Source organism: Doryrhamphus excisus, linkage group LG1, assembly GCF_037039965.1.
Source record: "Doryrhamphus excisus strain RoL-2023G ecotype Guam linkage group LG1, RoL_Dexc_Guam_v1.1, whole genome shotgun sequence".
NCBI lineage: Eukaryota > Metazoa > Chordata > Actinopteri > Syngnathiformes > Syngnathidae > Doryrhamphus > Doryrhamphus excisus.
Window position 1 is genome coordinate 19625801 of NC_136357.1, and position 20634 is coordinate 19646434.

A 20634-nucleotide genomic window follows, 5' to 3' on the forward strand; every position below is an offset into this window, starting at 1 on the left:
TTAGACCCTTATCCTTCTTCTCTGTCTCCTTCCTCTCTCGGAGAGTCAGGCTGCCGCTGCCGAGACCTTTTCCGTGAAGCTCCGGGTGCCACCTCCGGGTGGGCACTGACGACTCTTCTTTGTGGCTGTGTCCTTGGCCCACCACTTGCAGCTGCGAGGGTTGCTGCAGCCATTCGGATCACAGCCACGGGGGACGGGGGATCTGTCTGTGCCTCCTTACCAGCAAGTTGTGGGAGGTCCAAATGGCGTCTTCGATAGCGGCGAGGGCGAGCCATCCATCCATCCATCCATCCATTTTCCTCCGCTTATCCGGGTCCGGGTCGCGGGGGCAGCTGTCTCAGTAGGGAAGCCCAGACTTCCCGGTCCCCGGCCACCTCCTCCAGCTCCACCGGAAGGACATCAAGGCATTCCCAGGCCAGCTGTGAGACATAGTCCCTCCAGCGTGTCCTCGGTCTGCCCCGGGGCCTTTTCCCGGCTGGGCATGCCCAGAACACCTCACCAGGGAGGCGTTCGGGAGGCACCCGGACTAGATGCCCAAGCCACCTCAACTGACTCCTCTCGATGTGAAGGAGAAGTGGCTCTACTCTGATGGCTGAGCTCCTCACCCTATCTCTTAGGGTGAGTCCAGCTACCCGACGGAGGAAACTCATTGCAGCCATTCTTTCGGTCATGACCCAAAGCTCATGACCATAGGTGAGGGTGGGAACATAGATCGACCGGTAAATTGAGAGCTTTGCCCTCCGGCTAAACTCTCTTTTTACCACGACGGTCCGGTACAGCGACCGCATTACTGCCGAGGCTGCACCGATCCATCTGTCGACCTCACGCTCACACTTTCCCTCACTCATGAACAAGACCCCGAGATAGTTAAACTCCTCCACCTAGGGCAGGACCTCATTCCCAACCCGGAGGGAGCACTCCACCCTTTTCCGACTGAGAACTATGGCCTCTGATTTGGAGGTACTGAGTCTCATCCCAGACGCTTCACTCTCAGATGCAAACCGTCCCAGTAAACGCTGAAGGTCACAGCCCAAAGAGGCCATAAGAACCACATAATCTGCAAATAGCAGAGATGAGATTCTAAGGCCCCCGAACTGGACTCCCTCAACACCTTGGCTGCGCCTAGAAATTCTGTCCATGAAAATTGTGAACAGAATCGGTGACAAAGGGCAGCCTTGGCGGAGGCCAACGTTTACCGAAAACAGGCTTGACTTACTACTAGCAATGCGAACCAGACTCCTGCCCCATTTGTACAAAGACCGGATAGCACGTAGTAGCACGCCACCAATCCCGTACTCCCGGAGCACCCCCCAAAGGACGCAACGAGTGACACGGTCGAATGCCTTTTCCAGATCCACAAAACACATGTAGACTGGTTGGGCAAACTCCCATGCACCCTCAAGCACCCTTGTGAGGGTGTAGAGCTGGTCCAGTGTTCCACGACCAGGACGAAAACCACATTGGACCTCTTGTAACAGAGGTTCGACCAACGGTCGTACCCTTCTCTCCAGCACCCTGGAATAGACTTCCCCAGGGAGGCTGAGGAGTGTGATCCCCCTGTAGTTGGAACACACCCTCCGGTCACCCTTCTTGAAAAGGGGGCCCACTACCCCGATCTGCCAATCCAAAGGTACTGTTCCCGACTTCCACGCAACGTTGAAGAGACGTGCCAGCCAAGACATCCAGAGCCTTGAGGAATTCTGGGCGGAACTCGTCCACCCCCGGAGCTTTGCCACTGAGCGTTTTAACCACCCCAGATACCTCAGCCACGGTGATGGCACTGTCCACGTATGTGTCCTCAGACTCTGCTTCCTCTGTGGAAGGTATGTCAGTGGGATTGAGAAGGGCCTCAAAGTATTCCTTCCACCGTCCGACTACATCCCCAGTCGAGGTCAGCAGGCCCCCGTCTCCTCTGTAAACAGTGTGGACTGGGCACTGCTTCCTTTTTCTGAGGCGCCGGATGGTTTGCCAGAACCTCTTCGAGGCCGACCGAAAGTCGTGCTCCATGGCTTCACCGAATTCCTCCCACACCCGAGAAGCCGCGGCATTTGGCCTGACGGTACCTGTCAGCTGCTTCCAGAGTCCCACAAGCCATCAATGCTCAATTGGACTCCTTCTTCAGCTTGACGGCGGCCCTGACCTCTGGTGTCCACCATCGGGTTTGGGGCCTGCCGCCACAACTGGCACCGACCGCCTTGTGGCCGCAGCTCCGGTCAGTCGCCTCAGCAATGGAGGCACGGAATATGGCCCATTCAGACTCAATATCCCGGTCCTCCCCTGGGATGCAGGTGAAGCTCTGCCGGAGGTGAGAATTGAAGACTCGACAAATGGGAGACTCTGTCAGACGTTCCCAGCACACCCTCACTACTCGTTTGGGTCTACCAGGTCTGTCCAGCATCCTCCCCCGCCATCTAATCCAACTCATCACCACATGGTGATCAGTTGACAGCTCAGCGCCTCTCTTCACCCGTGTGACTAGAACATGCGGACGCAGGTCTGATGATATGACTACAAAGTCGATCATAGACCTGCGGCCTAGGGTGTTCTGGTGCCAAGTGCACTTATGGACATCCCTATGTTCGAACATGTTCCAAGAAGGCCGGGTACTCCGAATTGCCGTTTGGCGCGTACGCACAAATGACAGTCAGGACCCTTTCCCCAGCCCGAAGGCATAGGGAAATGACCCTCTCGTTCACCGGGGCTGACTCCAACACAGAGGCACCAAGCCGGGGGGCTATTAATAAATCCACACCAGCTCGCCGCCTCTCCCCTGCAGCAACTCCAGAGTAGAACAAGGTCCAGCCCCTCTCGAGGAGTTTGGTTCAGGAACCCAAACTGTGGGTCGAGGTGAGTCCAACTATGTCTAGTCAGAATATCTCAACTTCTCGCACAAGTTAAGGTTCCTTCCCCACCAGAGAAGTGACATTCCATGTCCCAAGAACCAGATTTGGCCGTCGAAGACCAGGTCGCCCATGCACCCGCCCTTTACCGCCACCCAACACACAATGCACCGGACCCTTATGCTTGCCCCTGTAGATGGTGGGTCTACGAGGGGGAGATCTTGTGTGGCTTCTTCGGGCTGGGCCTGGCCGGGCTCCATGGGTGAAGGCCTGACCACCAGGCGCTCGCCTGCGAGCCCCTCCCCCGGGCCTGGCTCCAGGGTGAGGCCCCGGTATCCCACATCCTGGCGAGGTACGGCTCCTCCTCTTGTTTTTAATCATATGGGTCTTCTGAATCGCTCTTGGTCTGACCCGTCACCTCGGACCTGTTTGCCTTGGGAGACCCTACCAGGGGCATATAGCCCCAGACAACATAGCTCCTCGGATCACTCGGGCACTCAAACCCCTCCACCACGATAAGGTGGTGATTCATGGAGGGGTAAACAAAAAACAAAAAGTTAATTGAAAACTTTTATTTTAAAATGTGGTGAGTTTAACTTTTTTTGCCTCCTGCAAGGCTGTTTGTTGGAGAGTGGGTTAAGATAGAAGTCAATAAACATAGCCGTACCATATGTTTCACTACCACAATCCGATACAATTGGTCTACCCGGGGGGATGTGGTGTGGGGGATTCCAAGTCTTGGGTTTTGATGTTTTTTTGATCGATGAGTTCTTTGATGATTTTTCGAACTAGGGGTATCGTTTGTGTATACATGGGTTGTGTAAGTTTTTTTATAAGTGGGGTCCCCTAATTGTCTTTGTCCCTCCCAGACGTACTGTTCCCTGCTAAGAATTACTATTGACGATCCCTTGTCCGCCAGTTTGATAACTATGGAGCTATCCCTATTCAATTCCTTTAGTGCGGCTCTTTCCCTTTTAGTTAGGTTATCCTAAGCCCTTCCAAGCCCTTGACAATCTCTATAAAATGGTAGGTGTCCCTAATGTAGGCCGGATGTCTAGCAGACAACGTATTCAGGTACACGTCTATGTAATCTGCTGTACAGTAGGTTTCGCTCTGACAGTCTGAAACAATTGGCCTTCTGTCAGGTTCAAACTCCTGTGACACTTGTAAAAACACTTAAATATAGAAATACAGAAGAGACAGACAACAATATTCAAAGTTTCTCGCAGCGAGGAGAGTGAAACCACATACCCAGTGATATGCCGCTCCACTCTGAGTATGCAGTTCACACTCCTCTCCTTTTATTCTCTTTCGGGGGTCCCTGCTACATGGTCGTGCAACTCTAAGGGGGCGGGGGGGGGTCGAGAAGGCAGTTGCACGAGCTGTATTTGTTTGTCTATGTGTGTGTGTGTATGTGAGAGCAACTACTTTTAATGTTTTATGAGTTCTTTATCTTGACACATTCTTGCAGGATTAACATGAGCATCTGCAGAGTCGCTGTTGGTGCATCCAGGCACCTCCAGGACCTGGGGGTCGCTGGGGGTTTCTGATCAATGTCACGGGAACATTCCTTCTTCAGCACATTCACTCTCTCTATTATCTAAGCAAATGGATATAAGGGTGATAACAAACAAAATAATAATTGTATCTAATTGTATAATAATTGTATCTCATTTTATTCTAACATTTCCCTCCTGTTTATCACACTTTTATCTGTTGCTGTTGTTCCTTGGGTCTCCTCTCGGTTTTTTCCTCGCTCTATTGTCAGAAAATATGCTTACATTTAAACGGAAGTGTTCTCGTCAGCTGAGTCAAAGTACTTGTCCGAAACAAGTAAGAAGCATATCCATAATGGCTGTCCTAGTCATCATCACTGTCATCGCTGCCTCCTGCCACCAGTCGGGGGTACATTTCATTTACCTTGTTGTCATTGGTGCCATGGCTAAATCCACAGTCCATGTGATTCTAACCTTCAAGATAGAGATACAACAACGTCCACATAAGGCGCACAAAAGAAGGGCAACAGCGAGTGCAATAAGCACGGACATCACGTAAGGAGACCATTGTCCCAAAATGCTCTCCACCAGTCACCAAACACCTCAGTGTTAACACCAGTGTTCTTCATCTTGGTGTTTAGCGCTTCTAAACCAGAGATCGCACGCATCAGCATTCCTGTGGAATCTGTATTGTTGGGGATGGACATGCAACATTGGTCGCCAAGCATGGCACACACTCCTTGCTGATGTGCCAGCAGTCCATCCAAGGCGATGCGATTCTGGAAGGCCATGAGTGACGTGGCATGGAGTTTTTCTCCAATTGCTGTGAGTCCGGCCTCGGTGTAGTTCCCAAGCTTCTGTATGTCATAGTGGAGGTAGTAGTTAATCCTATCCACATTTTTGTTAACTTATCCATGCGATAACATTTTCCTCCAAACCCGCTAGTTATTGACTAGTTTGTATTCTGGTGGTACCCCTCGTGGCACGCTGATGGCATCGATGTAAGTGGGATTGTCTTTCATCCTCTACTCGGTGTCTGGAACCTCCCTTTTCGTTTGGAAGTAGTTTGGGAGGTGATGTTCATCTGCTTCAAAGATAGCATTTAGTAACATGTCAACACTCATAGGGTAAATGGATACTGAAATCAGTAATGTCACTACTGCACATGTTCCGCTCATGTTACTATATACAATGTCATAGTGGTATTTGTCTCTACATCCACACCAGACGTCTGCTCTCGAGTACTGCTTGTGTGTGTTCGTGTGTGTGTTCGTGTGTGTGTGCATGTGTGTGTGTGTCACTGTCAACCTCAGTGTCATCCTTAGCATCAGATGAGTCATAGTAGGCATGATCCCATCACACTCCACCTCCTTGCTTCCTTCCGCCTTGCTTGTTAAGAAAGTCCTCCATCAAGTCTTTGGTCCAAAGTCTCCTTTGCTGCACATGCCAGGGTCATATTGCTGTTCCAGTCTCTCCTCTGGATGTCCACCTTGCAGGTGGCCATTTGTGGTGCTTGCTTGTCCTTGCATCAAAGGTGTGATCCTGTCCAGTTCTAAATCGGCCACATTCCACTTTAGTGGCTGGTGATGTGATTGTCGTCACCATAAATACCATGTCAGCAAACGTCTTCTGAACTCTTCAGTAGTCTTGGAAAGTGAGTCACAATGCATGTCTGGCGGTGATTGTTTGCTGTCAGACCACAGTTCATGTGATGACCTTCTTCAGGTCTTGGTGAAGATAAAACTGGACACAATGGCATGGCTGATGAGATGAGAGGACTCATGCATGCTGTTGTATCAGGATGTTGTTGTTGGCAAGGCAAGGGTGGAGGTGTGCGATCAAGATCATGGTCCACTCCGAGACATTGAGGCACTTGTCAGGAACACTAATCTTCTTGTTACAATAGTGATCTTAGAACTAGGATGCATTGTTCGGTTTTCTGGACAAGGGTATGTGCTATAATCTTCACTGCTCAGCACGATGCCTCAGAGTCTATGACTCTGAAGTCCCCTGCATACCAGACTGGTCTTTACCTTCCTCGTCAGACTCCCGAATAATGACTACTTTACAATGGGTTTGATGTACCCAAGTACTTCTTTCTGCAATTCTTAATGCTGTTGGTGTCGTTAACAGTACTTGATAAGGCCCTTCCCACTTGGGAGAGTGCCAGTGTTTTCTTGTTCCACTTTTACTCAACACTCAGTCTCCTGGTGTCAGTCTCATGTCTTCTATCAAAGTGGAATCGTCATCAGTTTCCTACACATTTCTGAACTGTGTCAACCTATAAGGTTTAACAAACAATGTTTCATATGGACTCAAACCATTTGTTGCCGTTATGTTTATGTGTAATTTAACTAGATCTAAACATTGTGTCCTTGGATACTTTGTTTCTTCCCTGCATTTTCGGTTCTACTAGTCCTCCACTTTGGGGATGGTACGTGCTATGGTTCTTTAAGTCCATGTGGAACGTTGTTCCTGTTTTCTTTCCATTTTTTTTCTTTTCTTTTACAAGTTGATTTACAAAGTGACTGCTGTTGTCTAATTTTGTTACATTGAAAATATGTATATTCCATGCAGATTAGATGAATAGCATGTGATGAGAATGATCAGTACCTGTGATCAGTACCTGTCAACCACTAGTAAAGTTAGTAGAAGGTCAGGACACAGCATCCTGTGCTGCGTCTCGTGTTATCTTTGCAGAGATCATTGTGGGAGAACCAAAAGGCCAGGATGGTCTCAGGCATTTATGGCCATTCACTCATTGGAAAACTAAACTCAGGAGGTAATAAAGATAATGGGGTGAATGAGCAAGTATCTGGTCCGGGAACAGGATCCTGGTCCATCTCATACACATACTCCCAACTCCATCCCATCTGAAGCCAATCTACAACAGCTCTGGGATGCAAGAATCAGGGCTGACCTTCCTTCACTTTTATTTAGCTCAATAAGGTCCATGTGTATTACTTGAAATTAATATTGTGGTTTTGGAAATTGGCCATGCCTCGGTCACAAGTTGTCCTGGACGTTGTGTTTTGCACACGTTAAAAACGCTCTACAAATTTTTTTTTGAATAAGATTTTTTAAATACAAATTAAAGTGGGTGTTAATAGTGTGACACATCCCTCCTGTTGAGACATGTGTAACACCCACTAACAGCCCACTTTTACACTTTTTTGGCAAGATTGGTTTCTTATCTGTCGACATATAAACATTTTTGTCCAGGGTTGCTTTATTCCTAAACCAGTGGTCAATTTCCTGTTTTGGACTTTGTTGTTGCATATCAGCCAATATCTCAAAGTCTACTTGTAATTTTTTCAGTCTTAAGATGGTTCAGTTCCTTTAGTGCCGCTTGTTTTACCATTTTGTCAGCGAACGCATTTCCTTAGGGTATTAGTATTATTTGTATGTCCCATGTATTTACATGCAATGCAATTTGTTTTGGTAATTGCACTGCTTCTAGTAATGCTGTTAATAATCATGCATGAGTTACTGGTTTTCCCGTTTATGTTATCATACCTCTGTTTTGCCAGTATTGTGCAAAGGTATGTACTGTTCAATATACATATTGGCTATCGATATAATTTGTCACCTTTTGACCTTTCATTAATTTGCATGCTTCTGTAAGCGCTATGACTGCATAGCCTGTTATTATTCTTTCCACACATCATTTTTCTTTGAGGAAACTTCTACAAAAATCTCCTCTTTTTGTTAGTGCCTGAGCTAATAAGTCTGGTCTACACTTTGCAGTTTGTGTTGTTAGTTCATCACAATCATTGTGTTTCGCTTTCCTCAGGGAGTGGTAGAAGGGTAGCTGGGTTGAGCGTGGTGCATCGCTCAAGTGTTAAGTGTGGTTGGGACAAAAGTGTCGCCATACATGACAGATGTCTAGCAGGAGACAAAAATGTCATGTTAGTCTGTAATAGCAGGGTGGAAACCGCATGCACTTGTTTCCACGGCTATACTAGGTGCTGCTATTACAGCCCGCACACAATGTAAGATGGCGCATGCTACTGCATCTAACTTAGAAGAGTAGTACGCTATTGGTTGTTTCTTTGCACCATACTCCTGGTAAGACTGAGTACATGACCTCAGTCTCACTTCACACCTTTATAATCTACTGTTTGTTTAAATGTTTTGCTGTAATCATGCAGTGCTAGAATCGTACCTCCTACCAGTACTCTTTTTTTTTTTCACAGAATGCTTTTTCTGCCTCCTCATTCCGCTGTAAGAGTGACATCATTTTTATACATTAAGTTTGTTAATGGTGACACTATTTGTGCATAGTTTGGAATCCAACATCTACATCTAATTAGTGAGTCCTAAGAAGGACATCATTTGCTTTTTTGTTTGTGGTTTAGGTGCATTTAAAATTGCTTGTTTCCTATCCGCTAGAATAGTTCATCCTTGCCCTGTCAACTGATGGCCTAAATACTTCACTGATTGCCTACAAAATTGTAGCTTGTCTTAACTCACTTTATGGCCTTTTTTCGCTAAATGGTGCAAAAGGCTATTGTGTCTTCCTCACATGACTTCCTATCTGGTGACGCTAGTAGGATGTCATCTACATATAGTAGTAATATCTGGCTTTCATTTGGGGGTTAAACATAGACATAATGGCTATCATTGCTTGTAAATAAATTATCAGGCTTTCACAATATCCTTGCGGTAGGCGTGTGTATGTATATTTTTTCAGCAAACGTAAATGCAAACCAGAACTGACTTTCTTTCTCTATTTGAATGGAGAAGAATGCATTACTGATGTCTACTATGGTGAACTATGTGACATTTGTTCGTAAAGAATTTAACAATGTGTGTGGGTCAGGCACACAAGGTGCTCTTGCCACCACAGCTTGATTTACAACTTGTCCTGTATCATTCTCCATCCCACAGAGGGTGGAATTTTTTTCCCCCTGGAAAATTAAGGATGTTCCATTTTGAGTTGTTACATTCTACTAAGGCTTTAGCTTTTAACAATTCTGCTATTACTGGTTTTATTCCTTCATATGCATCTGGTTTTATTGGGTATTGCCAATCATTGTAATCATTTTTAGCTTTAATTTGTACAGGTTGGGCACTTTTAATTAGTCCTACGTCTGATGGACCTAGAGACCACAACGTTATTGGTAGGGAGTTGACCATTATTGTCAAATTTTCCTCCTGCTGTCCTGAGCCATGTATTGCCTGCAGATCTGAAATGTAGAAATTCATCTCTGCAAGTTGTTCTACAAGGTCCCAAGTCACAAAGGAATCTGATTGTCTTACCATTCACTTCCAATGTGACTTCCGGTCGGGGATGTTCAAAGGCAAATATCTCTTGTTGATTTAATTGTACTACTTATTCATCATTTGGTTCTGGTTGTATTTGTTAAGACAAGCCTCGTCGTGCTGAATATGGCTTTTGGTTCCTTTTGAACTGGCCTTTGTCACAATCACGGGAGAAGTGACCTTCTTCACCGCAATTCCAACATCCAGTAGTGTTGGGATAGCTTCGTACATTCTGTCTACCTGTTCCTCTAACTCTTCCTCTACCTTTTCCTCTGAATCGTCCTTGACTTTTAAAGAGGATTTCTCCGTTATCTGTAACAAAGGTGTCTATTTTTTGCATCTTATTTTTGTTATTTAACATCTTTTCTGCATGCTGCGCGTATGTGATATAGTATGCCATAGTTGCTGTGGGCATTCCGATGAAATGTTTATCAACCCACCCTTTTATGCCAGGATTTGAATTAGCATGTATCGCGTTCTTTAACTGTTGTTGGTATGTGCCCGTGGGTTCATCATCTTCAGCAAGGCCGCTATTTTGTTTGAATACCGTAATCATACGCATTCTATACTCATCAAATGATTCGTCATTCTTTTGTTTGCATTGTCCTATTGTTGAGTAATTAGCTCTTTTCCTGAACTTTGCTAGGACTCTCTCTTCCAACTGATTGATTCTTTGCTCCAATGTGGGGTCATCATGGGCCACAGGCTGGCCATTGCCATAGGTGGGGCTCCAATTTCCTTTACACAGACACCACTCTGGCCCTAAGGCTCTCATCCACACTTGTTGTACTTCTATTCCGTTCAGGTGGTATGACATTCTCAAGTTGTTCATGTCTGTAATAAATCTTACGGCGTCCTCTTTTACAGGTGTGGCACCATCTAAGGCCTTCTTTACATCTTCCTGTGTCCATGTACAATACACTAAGATTGTGGGACGTTCATCATTGGCTACATTAGGGTTCGGTACTTCTATCATTGGAAACGCATCAGTTTCCGGTGAAACCTTAGGTGGTGATTTAGGAGAAAATACTTCTCCCATCTGTTTTGACCACTCAACAGAAAAAGGTTTAGCTCTTGTTTGTGGTGGGTATGGCGCTGATGGTCTGACATCATGGTTGTCATAATGTGGGGGTTCAGGGAACTGTGGATACAATCGTGATTGTCCACCTACAACACCATCATTTTGACTACTATTGCTCACTCCTTTAGTTGGCATAACCCTACTTTCGTTACCTTCCTTTCGTGTAAAAAATGAGTCTTTCTCCTCACTTACTTTTTCTTCATCTTTCTGATACTCATGAAGTAAAAATTCCCTTACTATCTTGTATAACTCTTCCTTTTTACAACCTTATTTCTAGATATTTTATTTTGGTTGGTTGGCGGTGAAACACGTAACACCAATCCTTACACTTTAGTACTTCTTTTTTAAATTGTGGTTTCCCATATTTATTTCCCATCTTGGGAATAATTTGGTCCCTGTTGTGATGAGCTTCCTAGGGAAAACTAACAACAGGGTTGTTTGTCAGTGAGAGAGTAATGGACTTTTCTTTGAGGTAATTCTCAAGCTTCTACCCCAGTGAGGGCGGAGAATTCTTGCCTCTGCTTCCTCAAAGACTTACTCTTTTTCTCACCCTTTAATATGAAGACATGTCTAGTGACAAAATCTCCCATTCACACACTCATTCGTACTTTGAAAACGTTTTCAAATTCAAACCCCCGAAAAGGCCTTTCACCGACATGACCGTCAACTCCGTCTTTGTACAAAAAACTGCCAACTCTGTCTAATTGTGAAAGACCGCCAACTCCGTCTAATTACAAAAACTGCCAACTCCGTCTTATTACACAAGACAACTCCGTCTTACTGCAAAAGGCTGCAAGTCCGTCTTACTGCAAAAGACTGCCAAGTCCGCCTTATCACAAAAGACTGCCAGCTCGTCTTCCTACAGAAGACTGTCGAGTCCGTATCTTTTGCTTGCCAGCGACTAGTATACACAAGGCTTTTAGCACCGGGTGACAAACCTTATTGACTCGCGGGCCGCACTCAGTTCTAGGGGTCAAGAACCCTTCTGGCCTCCCTGCATTGTTTGCCTGTTCGCTTTAGGATTCATTCTGAGATTTTATTGTTTGCTTTTAAGGCGTTGATTGGGCTGGCCCCCAAATACACCTCAGACCTCATCCAAATTTACTCTCCAGCACAGTCACTGAGGTCCGAGGGCCAGCTCCAACTTGTGGTGCCCAAGACGAGACTCAAGACCAGGGGAGACCAAGTCTTCTCCAAGCTATGGAACTCTCTCCTCTCCCAAGTAAACATTGAAAGCTTTAAGTCTCGTCTTAAAACCCACTTTTATTCTCTGGACTAGTCTGTGTAGCACTTTGGATAAAATGTGCTATATAAATAAAGTGGATTGGATTAATGGGCTGCATGCGGCCCCCAGGTCTCAGTTTTTCCACCCCTGCTTGAACACAAAGGGACGGCGCCCTTTACTCACACTCTGATCAAAAGTGTCTTACTGTTTGTTGTCTTCTCTTCCGTCGGTATCCCGTCAACCTTCAGCTTCCAGTTGTTGAGCTGAGAAGACAGCCCATCAAAGGGTTTTGTCTGCCGTGGCCACAGTCTTTCTGTCTTGTCCGCTCCACAACTGGACTCCTCAGGTATCTTGGGATCCGGCTCGAAGGACCAAGTAAATGTCAGGTTCAAACTCCTGTGACAGTTGTAAAAACACTTAAATATAGAAATGCAGAAGAGACAGACAACAATATTCAAAGTTTCTCGCAGCGAGGAGAGTGCAACCACATACCCAGTGACATGCCGCTCCACTCTGAGTATGCAGTTCACACTCCTCTCCTTTTATTCTCTTTCGGGGGTCCCTACTACATGGTCATGCAACTCTAAGGGGGAGGGGGGGGGTCGAGAAGGCAGTTGCACGAGCTGTATTTGTTTGTCTATGTGTGTGTGTGTATGTGAGAGCAACTACTTTTAATGTTTTATGAGTTCTTTATCTTGACACATTCTTGCAGGATTAACATGAGCATCTGCAGAGTCGCTGTTGGTGCATCCAGGCACCTCCAGGACCTGGGGGTCGCTGGGGGTTTCTGATCAAGGTCACGGGAACATTCCTTCTTCAGCACATTCAAACACTCTCTCTATTATCTAAGCAAATGGATATAAGGGTGATAACAAACAAAATAATAATTGTATCTAATTGTATAATAATTGTATCTCATTTTATTCTAACACCTTCCGGGTGGTATTTCAAAAGGCACTGTCCATTTCTCTGGGTCTCTGTGAACTTTGGGTAAAATGTAGAATCGCCGTTCCCTTGGTTCCAGGTTCCCCCTCAGGTATCGTTTTTGATTTGCATTAATGAATTTTTGGTTTTGTAATCTGTCCAGAATGCTTCAAACTATTGGGACGGTTCTAGTATAGATTGGTTCCTTTAGTTTTTTGTCATACGTTGTGTCACTCAATTGTCGTCCCACTTCGAACATGTATTGATTTCTGCTTAAGATAACCACCGCGCTGCCCTTGTCCGCGGGTTTGATTATTATATGTGTGTTCTGTTTGAGTTCCCTGAGTGCTTTGACCTCATTCTGCGACAGATTGGGTTTCTCTTTCCGAGGTCTGTAACCTCTTTGGAAAAGATCCCAATCCTTCTCAATCAGAGTTATTATTTCCTTTGGCAGTTCTCCCATTGGCGGGGACCATGTTGAGGTCCCGATGAAAGGACGTGGACCTGTGTCCTCTGAGTCTTTGAAATATGCGGCCAATTCAATCTTCCTATGGTAATTTTGGATATCCAATTGCAGTTGTCTTTTTTGATCTTTTGCTATATCTATCGTTGGAATGATTGTTAGTCCCCTGTTTAAAAGATCGTGTTGTGGTTGTGTGAGATGAAAATTCTTGGCTAAGACTATGACATTTTGTGCAAAAAAAGATTGTGTTATCTTGTCCCCCTCCTGTACCAGGCTTACTGGGGGTCCAAGTTTAAATGAGAGACCCAGTGGGCAAGCATTGCTTCCGCCGTTCTCCTGGTCCAATGGACGTTGTCTCCCTCCGTCCTCCTGGGGCAATGAGGGTGAGAAGTTCAGTACCGGAATCCAAATCTCCATCTGTGGAAACCTCCTCCTTGCAGCCCTAACTGCTCGCAATTTCTGTTTGATGGTGGTTTCTTTGGCCTTATGAGCCCTGCAATTGATGCCGAAGGACAAAATCAGCTTCTCCAGATCCACATAACTCAACGCCTTCTCCATCAGTGCTTCTGCATTGCGGAAAGTGGCCCCAGGGTAACTCTCTATCTACAGATCGGGAATAGAATATGCTGGAATCCTGGATGGGTTAGAGTCGCCGATGATGAGCCACTTTTTGGTCACCGTCAAGGTCCAGTCGACGTTTTGTCATTTGGGTCCTCCAGATCCAGCAGAAGGCTGTCTTTTGCAATCACGCAGCCCCCGTGTGTTTCTGCACTTTGTCTCTGCTGCCTGCGTTGTTGTGGGGTTTGCGGAGTAGATTCTGCAATGTGGTCTGTCTGGACCGCCGTTGTAGTCACAGAGGGGGTTGTGGGCCTTTCTTGTGGGCTATCTGGTCGTTCCATAGGCTTGTCTCTGGATACTGCCTGTTCTCTTGGGCTTGTTTGAGTTTCCCGTTCCATTCCTTGTGGGACCCGTGTTTGTATTGTTTGTTCCTCCTGTATGTCTGTTGGTTCCTGAGGTCTCAGTGCATCCCTGCTCTCCTGTGCCCTGGCCGTGATCAATGCCTCCGCATGGTCAATGACTCCTTGGGTGATGCAAGGCAGGGTTCTACGGGCCCATTTTATGGCAACCTGGAAGGCTGGCTTCCAGTCCGGAACCATTGCCTGGGAGAGCTCTTCCAGAGCAATCTTCAGACCCTCCTCGTAGTTGTAGTCTTCCAGAATGAGCAGGGTGTTGTATCCCCAGCTTTTGGCATTCCCTTCTATGAGATCCACTGTCTTTGATGTTGGGAATGCCGGTTTGATCATTGAAGACAAAACCTCCACCATCTGGGAGATCATTCTTGGTTCCGGTTTGTCAGGCCTAGGGGCCACGTTCTGCGAATGGTGGACTATTTTGATGACAGATTGCAGCTTCCGCACCAGCTGACTAAATGCGGGGTCAGTTGGTTGTTGTCTGGCCTGTTCATACCTCGGTGCTCTCTCAAACGCCACCCTTGAAGTGGCTCTCAAATTGTTCCTTCTCAGATTGTTCCTTCTTACCACCGATGCGTAGGAAGGGGCTTGGGGACCACGGTCACGGTCCAAACCCGGGGGAGGCACTGGCCGATTAGGCGGGAGGGTCTGAGCCCGTCCCCTGAATGGGGCAGGAGGAGCATGCTCCATCCCCTGGTGGTTCCTGCCACCCCGGTCCCCCTGTGGTTGACGGAGGTGCTGACGCCTCCTCCCATAGCGGACCTCCGTCCAACCCCCCTCAAAATCCCTCATCTGGATTTTTAATTTTTTGGTGTGTTTTTAATGTCACCTTTGTTATTCTATTGTAATAAATGAATATTAGGTTTGTTTTTATGGTATTCAATTAATGAGTTGTGTGTTTTTAATTAAAAAAGATGAAATAAACTGAAATGAATTGAAATGGGTGTGTGTTTTTTTGGAAAAAAGAAAAAAAATATTAACTTATCTAATTAATTCCTTTTTTAAATTATTTAATTATCCAATTATTTAATTAACTGTCTAGTTTTGTGCCCTTTGCAACGTTTCGACCCTTACGGGTCTTCCTCAGGCTTGGGCACAAGGAAACAACACACAAACCAATTCTCCACTAACCGCTTGATGTTGCCTCTTTGATGATCAGAGCGAGAGTGTGTTTGATCTTCTGTGTCTCCCTTTTTATAGTGTGTGGTTTGTGATCCAATTTGTTGAGTGTTGTTTTAACTTGGCGACTATGTCTTTTGCTCAATGAATGAAATGAATGTTTTTAACCCTATTTCTTATTAGCAAAATCAATATTTAAATGTAACCAATGTATTTTAACCCATAGGATATATAATATATGATATATGGTTTATAAATCTTTTTAATATTGTTTTAATTGAAATGATTTTAATCTGTGCATATTCATATATAGTATATCTGTTTATGTAATATATAGCTCCAAACCTTTTCCTACCCTTATTATGTATATAAAATACCTATTTATTATCTTAGGACGTTTTAACTATTTATTGTCTTTTAGGATTTTTACATTTTTATAGAAAGCGTTTATTGTTTTATGTTTTGGATAGGGGCGGGGCTAGGGCTAGGGCTAGGGTTAGGGTTGGGGTTGGGGTTAGGGTTAGTTAGTGTCAGTCGGGTTAGGGTTAGTTTAGGGTTAGGGTTGGGTTAGGGGGTTAGGGTTAGGAGGTTAGGGGGTTAGGGGGTTAGGGGGTTAGGGGGTTAGGGTTAGGTTTAGTTTAGGGTTAGGGGTAGGATTAGTTAAGGTTAGGGTTAGGGTTAGTCGGGTTAGGGTTGGGTTAGGGGTTAGGGGTTAGGGATTAGGGATTAGGGATTAGGGGTTAGGGGTTAGGGGTTAGGGGTTAGGGTTAGGGGGTTAGGGTTAGGGGGTTAGGGCGTTGGGGGTTAGGGGTTAGGGTTAGGTTTAGGGTTGGGGTTAGGGGGTTAGGTTTAGGGTGTTAGGGTTAGGGGGTTAGGGTTGGGGGTTAGGGTTAGGCGTGTAGGGCTGAGCCCTCCTGCCCCCTCTATTCGGGGGGGGAGTAGAGAATGCTCTGGCCCCCTCCAGTTGGGACCTCCCCCCTGTCGGGACTTTGCGGTTGTGTGTCCCTCCTGTGGGCACGGGCACGACGTCTCCCGTGCTGTACCAGTGTCCAACCCCCCTCCCTTGGGTCCATGTTGGTACACTGGGTATGAATTTGTATATATTTTCTTATTATTTTTTATGTTTTGTGGTTTCTTTCTTGGTTTTTATATGATTTTTTTTAATTTTTGGGGGGAATTTTTAATTTTAAAGAATGTAACAAAAACAAGTAGACAAACACACAAACTTCAAGGTGTCTAAATCAAACTTGAAAGTTTAAAATGCATTTTAACTCATCCATCTCCTTTTCCTTCCTTCCCTTTCCCCATGAATTGAACCTTATAGATTGTTGTATACCCATTCATGTATTCATATATATTTATATATTTTTATATATTTATTACTTTATTTATATATTTATATGTTTATTTATGTATTGGGTTAAGGTTATGGTTAGGGGTAAGGGTTTGGGGTAGGGTTCGGGGTTAGGTTAGGATTAAGGGTTAGGGTTAGGGTTAGGGTTAGGGTTAGGGTTAGGGTTAGGGTTAGGGTTAGGGTTAGGGTTAGGTTAGGTTAGATAGGGTTAGGGCTAGGGCTAGGGCAAGGGCTAGGGCTAGGGCAAGGGCAAGGGCAAGGGCTAGGGCTAGGGCTAGGGCAAGGGTTAGGGTTAGGGCCCTTTGCGGACGTGTGTCCCTCCTGCGGGCACGGGCACGACACCTCCCGTGCTGTACTAGTGTCCAACCCCCCTCCCTTAGGTCCATGTTGGTACACTGGGTATGAATTTGTATATATTTTTATGTTTTGTTATTTATTTTTTATGTTTTGTGATTTTTTTTCTTGGTTTTTACATGATTTTTTTTTTTTTATAATTTTAAAGAATGTAAGAATAAGCAAGTAAACAAGTAAACAAACAAACAAACAAGTAAACCAAGTTCTTAAACAAAAGGAGACCTTAACAGGCTTGGTGGGTGTGTCCTTGCGATGTTTCGGCCGCGATGGGCCTTCTTCAGGCAAACACACCACTAATCATTTCACTCAACTTATGCTGCTGGTGTTGATCCCACAAAAGCAAAATACAAAGTGAGGCACTTCCAACTTGCGCTCAAACTTTAAGGTGTCTAAATCGAACTTGAAAGTTTAACTTGCATTTAAACTCATCCATCCCGTTTTCCTTCCTTCCCTTTCCCCATGAATTGAACCTTATAGATTGTTGGGGGTAGGATTAGGGTTAGGGCTAGGGTTAGTTTAGGGTTAGGGCTAGGGTTTTGGCACTTATGGAACACATTTAGTGTGATGTGCTTTATTGCTTGGCACACACAACCATTGTTTGAAAATGCACTTTATTCACTCTCAAACACATTGTGAGCAAAGGATGATACGGCGGGTCATTGTGAGGCAGCGGAAGGTGTCAGGAGGCTCATTCCAAGTGTGCCTGACGCAGCTTCGCATCCCGTTCTATCTGCAACAGTTTCACGAGGCTGAGAAGCACTGCTGTGGAGTTAGAGCGAAAATGAGAAAAAGTGTTTCACTCGCTGTGATAATGCAGTTCAAGCAACCTATAGGCTTTGTGGTAAAAATTGTCTCCATATATGGCACAAATATTGGAGAGGGTAGATCAGGGACCTTTTATAGGGACCTATTTAAAGGGGAAAAGGTCGACAAAGGAGTCATGGAACAGCTTCTAGAAAAGGTGAGGGTCAAGGTCAGCGAGGGAGATAAATTAATAAGTGAAAGAGAAATAGACAGAAGAGAGATAGAGCAATTAGCGAATTAAAAAGGAATAAAAGTCCAGGTTCGGATGGACTGATAGGAGAATTTTATATTGAGTTCAAACCATACTAACTCCAGTACTATACATATAGATTAGATTAGATCTACTATGTAGATCCGGTACTATATAGATCCGTTCCTTTTCACCCTCTACACAGCAGACTTCTCCTACAACACACCAACCTGCCACCTGCAGAAGTTCTCTGATGACTCTGCAATCGTTGGCCTCATCACAGATGGGGACGACTTGGAGTACAGAGCACTGACACAGGACTTTGTGGATTGGTGCCAGCAGAACTGCCTCCAGATCAACACGGGGAAAACCAGAGAACTGGTGGTGGATTTCCGCAGGCGCATCCACTCTCCTCCAACACCAGTGAACATTCAGGGAATGGACATTGAGATGGTGACATCTTACAAGTACCTGGGTGTTCATCTCAACAATAGACTGGACTGGACTCATCACACTGAAGCACTTTACAGGAAGGGCATGAGCAGACTATATCTGCTCAGGAGACTGAGGTCTTTTGGAGTGCAAGGGGCACTCCTCAAGACGTTCTATGACTCTGTTGTGGCTTCAACCATTTTCCAGGGAGTGGTCTGCTGGGGCAGCAGCATTTCGGCTGCGGATAGGAAGAGACTGGATAAGATCATCAGGAAGGCCAGCTCTGCCCTGGGTTGCCCACTTGACCCAGTGGAGGTGGTGGGAGAGAGGAGGATGTTGGCTAAGCTATCATCCATGTTGGAGAACGACTCCCACCCCCTGCAGGACACTTTGACAGCACTTGAGAGCTCCTTCAGCGACTGCTTCACCCCAAGTGTGTGAAGGAGCGATATCGCAGGTCCGTTCTTCCTGCAGCTGTCAGGCTGTACAACCAGCACCTCTCCCAATAGACTTGTACACCACTATGTACATCTGTGTAATACTTGCTTTTATAGTCAGTATAGTTACTCCAGACCCCATTCACTGTGCAATATCTGATCAACCTCCATGTGCAATATTAAAAGCTCTAAATGCAATATACTAAGTTCTATGTGAAGTATTTCCATAATGCCTCATATTAACTCATTAGCAAGATCTCAGTGTATAGACAGGTCATATATCTCATCTCTTCTCATATTATCTACATACTGTATTGTATATAACCCTGGGAAAAACAGCTGATTTTGTTAATACTTGGGTTGTTCATATTGTTTATTTTTCTATATTGTGTATTTTGTACTGCTTAACTGACTCTGTACTCTTGCTGCTGTGCAATACAAATTTCCCCACTGAGGGACGAATAAAGGCATATCTTAATCTTAATCTTAATTATTTAAGTAGATGGAGGAGACAGGGGAGATGCCAAATAGTATAAGAATGGGGGTTATAAGTATAGTATATAAAAAGGGTGGAAGGGAAAAATTTGAAAACTATAGACCAATTAGTATGCTGAATAATGACTATAAAATACTGGCAAAAGTAATCATAAACAGGTTGAAGAGAGTCATAGGGAAAATTATAGGGAAAACACAATCCTACGGCATACCTGGGAGTGACATCACCGACACAATATGTAGTATTAAGGATGTAATTGATTATATGAAAAAAGGTGGTGGAGGGATTATCATGAGCATAGATTTAAATAAGGCTTTTGACAGGGTGAATCACAAATATTTATTTACATTACTTAAAAGAATAGGGTTTGGAGATAGGCTGGTAGGCTGGATAAAAAGAATGTATAAAAATGCCGTAAGTGTTATAAAAGTTAACGGTGTTCTAACAGGGTTAATTAGGTTAGAAAGGTCTGTCAGACAGGGCTGCCCGATGTCGGCCTTATTATACTCTCTATCAGCCGAACCGCTGGCATGGCTATTGCAAGGGAACAATAATATTAGAGGGATAAATATACCAGGAGGACAGAGGAGCTTAGTATACCAATATGCAGATGACACAACTATCACAGTAAAAGATGAGGAGAGTGTAGGAGAAGTACTGGAAAGTATAAAAGCCTATGGTAGGGCATCGAGGGCAAAGGTCAACATTGGGAAGTCGGAGGTGATGTATAAAGGAGTAAGTGAATCAGGGAAGAATGAGATGGGGCTAAAGGTGAAGAAGGACTATATGAAGATCTTAGGGATAAATGTGGGGATAGAGGGAGTAGAAGGAAGGGATAGACAGTACGAAGGAATAATAAACAGTATGAAGAATACATTGAAATTTTGGAAAAAGAGAGGACTAAAATTAAAAGGGAAAGTGGTGGTGAATGCACTGCTCATGAGTTAAATGATCTATGCAATGAGAGTGCCTGACAGAGTGGTGAAAGAAGTGGAGGGGTTGGTGAATGACTTTTTGTGGGATGGGAAAGGGGCCAGAATAGCACGGGAGGTTTTAGAGAACGAATACAAGGATGGTGGATTAAAACTAGTAAGTCTAGAATGCAAAAAGAAGGCAATGAGGGTGAAGACAATGGTGAACTATTTAGCTGCTAAGAATGATCACGTGTGGAAGGCTTTTCTGA